This window comes from Bactrocera tryoni, chromosome 3 (assembly GCF_016617805.1).
Source record: "Bactrocera tryoni isolate S06 chromosome 3, CSIRO_BtryS06_freeze2, whole genome shotgun sequence".
In the NCBI taxonomy this organism is placed as follows: Eukaryota; Metazoa; Arthropoda; class Insecta; order Diptera; family Tephritidae; genus Bactrocera; species Bactrocera tryoni.
In genome coordinates this window covers 52,832,647-52,843,514 of record NC_052501.1, presented here as the reverse complement: position 1 = coordinate 52,843,514, position 10,868 = coordinate 52,832,647, and the positions used below count along the sequence as shown (strand labels likewise).

At 38.9% G+C, this 10,868-nt stretch overlaps 1 pseudogene; it reads right to left on the bottom strand.

Annotated features, from left to right (window-relative positions):
* Window positions 1-8,415: 8,415 nt before the first annotated feature.
* LOC120773175 lies at window positions 8,416-8,617 on the bottom strand (annotated as a pseudogene).
* Window positions 8,618-10,868: the final 2,251 nt, after the last annotated feature.

Genomic DNA, 10,868 nt, shown 5'->3' with positions numbered 1-10,868 from the left:
TCTAAGATAATGTGGATCAAGGAACTTAGCGAAAGAGAGAGAGGGAATATTAAAATTAGTTTGTTTTATGAAATGTGAATTGAGAAAAGCTGAAAGCAAATTAATTAACGGCCAAAGTGTTTCTAAACATTAACTAACTACATCTGTTCTCTCAGCAGTATTCCACAGGTGAATACGCAATACTTAAAAGAGGTCATAAAATGCATTTTCTTTTAATTCTACTAACGTACATATTTGCAAAACACATGCATACGCATGCATGTGATCCCATTAGCAACTGAGGCAGTCGACGTGGTGAAATTTTGAATTCATGTTCATTTCAAAAACGCTTTGCGTGGTTTAATGAACCGCATTTTGTTACCCCCTTGGCGTTTCTGCATGTGAGGAAATAAAAAAAAACCCATTAAATACATACAAACGTTTCGCAAATGTATTCCATTTGTGTGTATGCATTTCCCCTTCATTCGCTTGCATTTGATTATTCCGGCACTCAGCTAACTACGGAGCAGTTTCCCTCGATTTTCTGCTGCCTTTGATTTTGGTTTTTATCTGCCGCAAATCCAGTTTATTTGCCATTATTAGCTAAACACAAAACATATCTTACAACGAGTGAATTGAGTGTAATAAAATTTCACAGTAAATTCACTTATTTTTAATTTAACGCATCGGCGCACATTTCAGTGGCAACACCAAGTGTAGAGCAAAAATCAGAGTGGAAACAAATAGCGGCGTGCGGGAAGTGGGCAGAGTCTGGGCGAGGTAACAGCCATGTTAGTCAAGCAGCGAGGACTAACAACTAACGACATTCATATGTACGCAGGTGAGAAAAGAGGGAACATTTTCTTATGTTCTTATATATCATATGTATTTTGAAGATCATAATTTTTTTGAGGTTATCCAACAATTGCGGATTGGTTTCAGTTGAGCCAAAAAGTTAATAGATTCTAGGAGCAAAAGGAAGGAAAAGGAAGCAACGAAAGAAACGGTTCTGTTAGAAGACATGGTTTTTATAATTCTAGATATTGTCTAAGTTTGCCTTTAAACTCAATGCCCTCATCTGACATCTATATTCCAAATGAATGATTTTTACATGTTCTTTTAACTTAGAAAATGAAACACACCGTTCATTGTTTAAGGATTTAAGCATGATCAGCAACGGCTCTTCTTCTGATGAGAGGTCTAATTTAACTAAATTATTCATTGAATCCACTTCTATGTACAGACAGAGTGTCTCGAGTGACAATTGCGCATAGTTAAGATCCGTTGAAATAGAAATACATTATAATAATTGCTATGTAATCGCTCGTCACTATACTCACACTCTCTTTCCCACTTCGTCTCTCTCTCTTTTTATATAATTATCTGGGTTCACTCGGTACTTCAACTGCTGCTATTAAATATTTTGCAAGTCAGTCGCAAATTATTTACTGCGCCTCCGCTTGGAATCTACATTTGTTTCTATGTGGAATCTTCTGTGCAGACAGCGTAAGCAACATCTCTACCAACATAGCTTTGAGTATCTCTCCGCCCAAACAAAACCAGTTAATTTTGCGTGAGTTTTCGAATTTTGCACATTTTCAATTTAACTTATTGTTTTTGTTTTTGTGTGTGTGTCTGACTGTGCCTGCCCTATAAGAGAGTGCTCTAGTTTCGAAATACAAGGTCTGTCGCAAAAGAAACAGAACTTTTTAAATATAACTGTTTCTGGTGGCGCCACCTATTGGTGGGTATATGAAACAAAATGTTTGATCTCTTGTTGACATTTAGTAAAAATTTTAAGACAATTGGATAACTACGATCGATGTTATCGATCAAAAAGTGACAGCAGCTTTTGGTCATCGGTCGTAAAATGCATTTTGAACAAAGAGCAAATATTAAATTCTGTTTTAAACTTGGGAAAACGTTTACTGAAACATTTCAAATGATGCAAAAAGTTTATGGTGATCAGTGCCTATCCCGTAGTAATGTGCATGAGTGGTTTAAGCGATTCCAAGAAGGTCGTGAAAACCTCTATGACGATCAGAGTCGGTCGTCTTCAGAAGTCAAAAATAAAGACAATGCTGATTTGTTTTTACGATTCCGAGAGTACTGTACACCGAGAGTTCGTCCTACCTGGCCAGACGATTAATGCAGTGTTTTACCTTGGTGTTATGAAGCGTCTTTTGTCACGCATTCGTCGTGCTCGACCACAATACCGTGAGGCAGGGTCCTGGCGCCTGTTGCGCGATAATGCGCCGCGTCATCGGTCGACGCTTGTCACTGATTTTTTGACAAAAAACTCCATATTAACCATTAATCACTCAGCCTACTCACCTGATCTGTGATTTTTACCTATGTGGAAAACTTCATTTGCCCATGAAAGGACACTGGTTTCAGGACATTTCAGCTATCCAAAAGGCGACGACCGATATTCTCAAGAGCATTCCGAAAAATTACCTTAAACACTCATTTGAAATGCTAATTGACCGGGCTAAACGCAGTATCGAAGCACAAGGAAACTACTTTGAATAAAAAAATATAACTTTTGAAAAACATTAATTTTTTGTTGTTTTTCTAACAGTCCTGTTTCTTTTGCGACAGACCCTGTAGATTACTAGAAGTGTTCTGTATATTTGAAAAAAGATTAGCAAAATTAAGCGCTAATATGATCTTTAACACTTCGGCGAAGATGCGTGTTTGAATAGCTTCGCACTCCACTTTTGCCTTTTGACACACTTACCACTTCCACTTCTTTAAATGAGTCACCCGGGTAATTTACAATGGTAATTCAGTATGGATTTAATGTGCAATCTTAACTAATATGTAGAAGTTTACTACAATTAATTTTGATTCGATTTGCAATTTAAAAGGAATATGCGGAACGAAACTGATCGAAAAGGCGCGAGGATTACAGCGGCGATGTTAGACGATTGCACATCAAAACGAGACTGATCAAACTTTAAAGTTGACCATTTTGACCAGTGTGGTATGTGTTTGCGTGTGTTTGTTTTTTTTTTTTTATAGTAGGGGGAAGCATCGAAAGCCGAGGTGCGGAACTTTAATCCGCTAAACCTAACCTACTCCCAACTCAAGACTCTCCCACGGAACCACCGATTACGTATTACTTCGTGGGAGGGACAGGACAATTATGTCTCCTCTATTACGCGGACTGACGGACGCCTTGTCTGTTGAAAATGACTTAGTTTTGTCATTATGAATGCTGATGCTTCGCTAACAGCTTTCCATTTATCTGTCGGCTGACACAAGTGTGTCGTTAGATTCTCGACCGTAAAACTACCACCGAGTGTGGTTTTTTGTTTTTCCCTTGTATTTGAGAAACATGGGCAATGAAACAGTACATGTTCAGAGTCTTCTATATACTCTGTACACGTCGGACAGTACGGACTAATGTCATTGTGGAATCTGAAAAGGTAGCTTCTTAAGCACCCGTGTCCACTAAGTATTGGGGTTAGATAAAAGTCTAGGTCCCCATGTCGTCTGTGCATCCACGTGTGGATGTCCAGTATGAGTCGAGGAATTCCACCGCTCCTGCCACATTTTAGTGCTCTTGTTTCTCTCCTCTGATCTTGCCGCTACTGTTTTAGGCGCTGATAGCTGATATAATCGCTCGAGTTCTTCTCCCTGGATGTCAATGGGTGGCATACTGGATAACAGTTGAGGTTTTGAGCTTATAGCTGCCTTCAGGACTCTATTAGGTATGCCATCTAATCCAGGTGCTTTGTTGTTTTTTATTTTCCTTACTATGGCCAGGAGCTCCTCTTCTGTGACTAGTGGGGGTGACTCTGCAGCTTCGTTTCGCCGCTTGGCATAGGAAATCTGATCGTGTTTCGGGAATAGTGTTTCGACGACTTTTTCCATAAAAGATGCTTCTTTAGGTTGTTTGTGCTTACTTTTAAATGTTGACATACAGATTTTGTAAGGAGTTCCCCAAGGAGAACTTCTCAAAACGTAATTTTTTGCTACGGGTAATTGCAGACTCCAGAAGCTTCTTGTGGCTTTTAAATTCTTCTCTAAGTCAATTTTCATTCGTTTCATTGCGGTTACGCTGCAGACGCCGTCTAGCTGAATGACAAATCTTTCTCATATACCGGGCGCCGCTTGTTGTGATGAATTGTTCTACGCATTGTGGCGTCGCATGCAGCGAGCAGTTCCTTTCGCACAGTCGATACCAGATGGGCGGCTTCGTCATCTGGTACTCTTGATGCACTTCAGACTAGCTCAAACAGGTCTGCATCGAGCTCATGTTGCTTCCAGCTTCGCTTTTGGGAAGTGTATCTGCTGAGGAGTCCCGGCTCTGGGGTGTACGAAATTTGAACTATAATCGCCATATGATCACTATTTGTGTATATATTTGACACTGTTCACTTAATGTGCCTGCTGAATGAATCATTTGCGAACATAATGTCAATTATGGATCCTTTGTTTCCTTTTTGGTATGTGTTTTGCGTTCCACTGTTTATTATTGTTGAATTCGTTTGACTTAGGAATTCTTGGATTAGGCGCCCGCGATGGTTTGTATATCTGCTGCCCCATGCAGTCGACCATGCATTAAAATCCCCCACTATTACAATTGGAGCTTTGCCTCTGGTTTCTAAAGACAGTCTTAAGAGGAAATCTTCAAATTTTGTAATTGCTGCGCTGGGAGGAGCATAGCAACTTACAAAATATATCCCCCCTATATTCGCCCATGTGAAACAGTTATGAGCTTCTCTGGAACTGGTCTTAAAAGGCTGTCCTTTGCAGGACCATATATCAAACTGCAGCAGTTAGGCGCAAGTGATCCAGGTGAAAACACTTATAGCATCTGGGAATAGGCGAGTACACTGTGAGCAACTACGTATTTTTTTCATATTTTTTACGCTTAATTTCTTCAGGTTTTGGATTCCACACTCTTTTTTTAGTGCCTCGCAGATTTCTTCAGGTGTAGTAATTTCATCTAAATCCTTACACACTATTGTGACGCTATGAGTTTTTGGCTGTATCAGCGCCATTTCACACACCGCTCCCTCTAAGACGGCTTGGAATGATTCGGCTCTCTTGTCCGCCTGATTTTTTAGCTCAATCAGCAGGTCTGCTTTCATCGTTTTTCGTATATATGACACGTTTGATCCCAACTTTTCAAGACCGCTGTCGCTTTTTATCTTCCGGAGAATATTAGCATACGATGCACCTTCCTTTTTCGTTATTATGACGGCGTCCGGTTTCGCTCTTATTTTCTTTTGAATCGGCTTCCTATTTTTAACTACATTTACCCATTTTTCGCATGCGTTATGTTGACCCGTAGTATCTATTACTTTCTTGACCTCACTGGTCATTTGTTGCACATTTTTAGTAGCCTTTTTAGTCTTTTTTGTGGGGGGTAGTTCTCTCGATGCTTCTCGCAACCGCTTTGGGGTATTTAAATCTTTAGAAATATGAGAAAGCTGTGTTGCTTTCTCAGCCATAATTTTCTTCTCCGGTTTCTCGGCTTTGTTATATAAGCTCATTATGGTACTCAATAAATCGCGCATAGGCTGGTTTACGTGCCTTTGACCAGCCATCATATTTTCCAACTCTTTTTTTTTGCAACCCAGCTTTTAAAGTAGTTGGACGATTCATTATTTAGTGATTTCTCTTCACTTTTGCTTGCCCGGTCAGCAGTTTCGTCACTAAATGTTGATCCAGCAGCGGTGAATTCCTCGTTTCGGCCGTTAGGGGGCGTTCTCAGGATTTTAGAACTCCTCCGAAAAGGATTCTGTGGTGTACGCCCCATACTATTCTCAGAGGCCATACCTCAGTGGGAAAATAGTTGGGTTCACCTGTCAATGAGTACGTTCAGTCCCTGCTGCTAACACCTAATTTAAATTATAAATGGTTGGCAATGCCTAAACCAAAATCAAAACGAAAAGTAGAAAAAACGAAAACAAAGCAGCAAATTAATAAAAAATAAGCGCACGTTTGATTCGCTGTTAGTAGGGGAAATAATAAAAAGTATAACTAAAAAATTTGGAAATTTGCCACGAAGGGGCAGGTATTTGGAAATAATTTTTTATTTAAATTCAATTATACTGTTCAATGTCTTTAGGTTTTGTATCCACTTAGATCGTCCGGAATTCCGCTAAGTCCCAAGCCAAATTAAGTGTGATTTTACTATGAAAAAAATATGATTATTTCACGAATAATCCAAGAGCTCAAAAAACACATCCACTTCACTCAACACTAGATATGTATGTTTGCGTGTGTGGATGTCCTCTCGCGTGTGGGTCCTGTGGAATGTGGGTTCTGTGTGTGTGGTGTATTGGTGTAGTGGCATTAGGTGGCTGCTATCTCATTTAGCCAATGCGAAATTTTACAAAATTAGAAAATGAAAAGAAAAAATTCAATCTCCGCAGTAGACGAAGTGTTTATGATTAGAGTTGATTTCGAATGAATGTTTTTAGTTGATCAAATAAGGTGTAGTTTAAATATTGATTGGCTTGTGGACTGCCCTTGAAATCTATATTAAAATATTGAAGTTATTTACATTAAAGGTGATTCAATAGTCATAGTTTAGTATTTCCCTGTACATTGAAAGTACAATAACTACTTGAAAGGTTGTGCCATTGTTCTCTTTGAATTATGGGAAAGAGAAATCGTTAATCCTGAACGCCCAAAATTACTGAATGTCATATCGCTAGGTATGCTAAACTAAGATCAATGTTCCACAACTTCGATTGAAAACAGTTTGTCTCTGTAAAATTGTTTTACGAGCTGAACATGGTTCTTTTTTCTTTCCCAAAATCATTTTAAGAGAACTGTTGGAGCTATTTGTTCCAGTTAAGCATAATTGGCGTCAAGATTTATGCCTTAATTTGATATCATGCTACTTTCAACAACTAGTGTATTTCCTAAAAAATAAATTGTGAATTGAGCTTAAAAGCCATCAATGCCATTAACGTAACAGTCACAAAGCGACTTCTTTCTCTCCGCCCATTTAACCAGATTTTCGCGAATGTTCTACGCAGATATCTGTCAAAGTAAACTTGAACTCACTGGATAATTGTTTGCGCATGGCCACAATGTAAAGCCAAAGTATAAGCAATACGTTACTCCACAGTTCCGTGTACAAATTCAATCCATATTGATAGACGCGAAGAGAGAGGAGAGTAACTCCAACTTTTGTTTGCTACGTCAAGTGCTGAACACAATGACCGCGACAGACTGCAGCAGCACGACAGTGAACTGAAAATGGTGTCGTGAAGCCTACTACATGTGAGAAGGAAGCAACATAACAATGACCGGCATGTACACAAACCAACACAGCTGTCCATTTTGTATGTACACAATTTCGTTGTGGCCATACTAATACCTTGCACTTCAATAAAATTTTAATATTTTGTTCAAAGTAAAAATTTTTATGCAAAAAATAAGTAAATAGGTATATATTTTTATTTTAAATTACCAATTGTTATTACAAATGATATAATAGAGCTATAATATAGCAATTTTATGATTTTATTTGTAAAATAACGTCAAAATTGTTAGAGCTGTGAATAATTTTACATTTCACATATTAGTGGCACACCACTCTACCTCCTCTTTTTACTTTACTGTCGTCCTACTGCCGTTGGCAAATATAAGAATATGTTGAAGTTAGCGAGAGCGACAACTGTCGGCCTGCAGTCTGCGTGTGTATCTTAATATTTGACAGATGTCGTTTGCAGTCTGTCGCGGTCATTGTGTTGAGCACTTCAGTCAAACGTTGAACACTGACGACGTGGGATTGAACACTGCTGCTGCTTCATCAGTTTGTGTGTAGTGTTCAGATTTAACCTCTTCGTACTTTCACCTTGATTTATTTTGACCTTGAACCTGGAATTATTGCACCAGACAGTTTGGGTCGCGAAATAATGCCACCAGCCAAAAAGGTGCGTGGAGTCCCTACGCGCGGATGAGGTTATACTTCTTAGTGATATTCCAAGAAATGCATGTCATTTTGTATGAAAGAAAACTAGAAAACTTAAATTCACATTTTATAAATTTATTATAATTTATTATCTCCCCGAGCATGCCTTTGCCAACAAGTCGTCTTTTCGCGACGATGGCAAAAGCTAAAAATCATGAATTGCACAACTTTCTGGTGCTTCTCGCAAAAATCTGCGTCGATATGTATTCACGATCATACGTATACATACATACATATTTACGCATGTTTGTAGGTGAAGCTGCTACAGCGGCAAGGGGTGACATCGGCGGCCATTACTTTACTTATGCCATAGAAATTCTATTGCTACGAATATGGAAATGACAACGAAATAATGCAAATATGCATATTTCTAAAGGTCATTAATTTCGTTGAAGAAATGAAAGGAATGAATGATCCTGAGAAGTATAGTCTTAACTTTTCAACGGCCAACGCAGATCATTTCAACCAAAAGGAATTTATTCATTAAAATCACCACTTAGAAGTCGTTTTATCCGTTGTAAGCGAACGATTTTCGAAGAAACATCATTTCTAATATGCCACAAGACAAAAATAGAAATGAACTTCTTAAACCTCACGCTGTCAGATAAAACGATATACCTCGTCATCGCGGGTCGATTTCCAAAAAATGTAAATGAAGACTACTACAGAAATAATCCTGTAAAGTATAGCCTTAATTTTTCAACGGCCAACGCAGGGTATTTAAACAAAACTCACATAAAATAGTTGAGGATTCGCAGAAATGAAAGACAAAGGAAAGAAAAAGGAGTATAACTTCAATAATGCACAGCATATAAACATATCTACATATGCGCACACATGTGAATAGTCACCTCGTCATCGCGGGTCGATTTGCAAAGAAAGTAAATGAAGACTGACCAGAGAACTTAAAAGTATAGAGAAGATGCAGGTTCGATTGCGAACATTTGATAGATTCAAATTAGGGAATTCACCGCATTTGTTAACATTATAGGTCGTAACTCGCCTCGCAATTTTAGCATTTTTTACAATTCTCTCACATATTCTAACCGAGAATATGAAGAGACAGAAATATATGTATTTATAAAATGATTTATTTTTGATTTATTATTTTTCAAATTAATTAATGCGAATTTTATCTTATTTTATAATAACTCATTTTAAATATGAATATAAAAGATTTACCTAAACATTATGAAGATATTTTCATGATTCATACGCAATGTACACGAATGTAAGCAATTTCGTTTTGCCGTCGGCATTTCAATTTCTCATGCTTCAACTTTTGCTTTCAACCAAGAAATCGCTTGTATGTATGTATGTATGTGCAATATATGCCTTTGCGTTTTGCCGTCGGCATTTCAATATTGACATGCAAAAGTAATTATGTATTTCATTGCTTCGTTTTGGCCCAATTTTGTATATTAAGACAAGTGTCAATAATTGTGAAAAAATCAAATAAATATTTACATATTAAGTATAAATCTTCTTCTTACATGTTCTTTGTATATATCATATGTAAATAAGTATTGAACTTTCTCCTACTAATATATTGGGCAAATTGACAAGTGTCAATAATTGCGCCAAAATCAAATATATTATATATTCATATGTAAACATGTTTTAAACTTTACATAAAATTGAAGTGTCAATAATTGCGCCAATTTTCATAAAGTTGGAAATTTTGCGCGAATAAGACGTGTGCGGGTTAAGTCGTGAATTTTACTTATATTAATTAATTTGAAAGTGCCGAAAAATGCGAAACGAAATTTCAATAAATTTAATTAAATTTACATGTATTTTAAATTATTGCCGTAGTTGTCCATGAGGAGGATGGGGTCATGTGTAGCAGTTCACGCAAGTGAGGAAAGTTCTCTGATCGCCATTCACTTGGGAGTGGCCAGAAACGATTCTTTTACATATGACTCAAGCAGCTCACGACTTCCGGTCTTTGACCAAGTATCCTCTGGGTAGCCTGAGAACATCCGTTCGAAGGTGAGCTAAAGTGAGAAGGCGAAACATCCCCTGCATAGGGTTGTGCGCTGGGTTTGGGACCCGCCACGTAAAAAGCCTATCCCAATGAAAAGCGACAAACAGCCTCGGATGAGAAACCCCTCTTTTGATAACGACCATGGCAAACGAAATAAGGACAACGATATCAGGGCATGCACCTGGAATGTCCGGTCCCTTAATTGGGAAGGTGCCGCTGCCCAGCTGGTTGATGTCCTCGTGAAAATAAAGGCTGACATCACCGCCGTCCAAGAAATGCGATGGACGGGACAAGGACAGAGACGAGTAGGTCCTTGTGACATTTACTACAGTGGCCATATAAAGGAGCGCAAGTTTGGTGTAGGATTCGTGGTGGGAGAAAGACTCCGTCGCCGAGTACTATCATTCACTCCGGTGAATGAACGTCTAGCCACAATCCACATCAAAGCGAGGTTCTTCAACATATCGCTGATTTGCGCCCACGCCCCGACGGATGAGAAGGACGATGTGACCAAAGATGCCTTTTATGAGTGCTTGGAACGCACTTATGAAAGATGCCCCCGCCACGATGTCAAAATCGTGCTTGGCGACTTTAAAGCCAGGGTGGGCAAAGAAGGTATCTTTGGCACTACGGTCGGTAAATTCAGCCTCCACGAGGAAACATCCCCAAATGGGTTGAGGCTGATCGACTTCGCCCGGGCCCGAAATATGGTTATCTGTAGTACTAGATTTCAGCACAAAAAAATTCATCAAGCTACCTGGCTGTCTCCGGATCGAAAAACTACCAACCAGATCGATCATGTTGTGATAGACGGAAGACACGTCTCCAGTGTTTTAGATGTACGTGCGCTCCGAGGTCCTAACATCGACTCGGACCACTATCTTGTTGCAGCCAAGATTCGCACCCGCCTCTGTGCAGCAAAAAACGCACGCCAACAAACACAAGGAAGGTTCGACG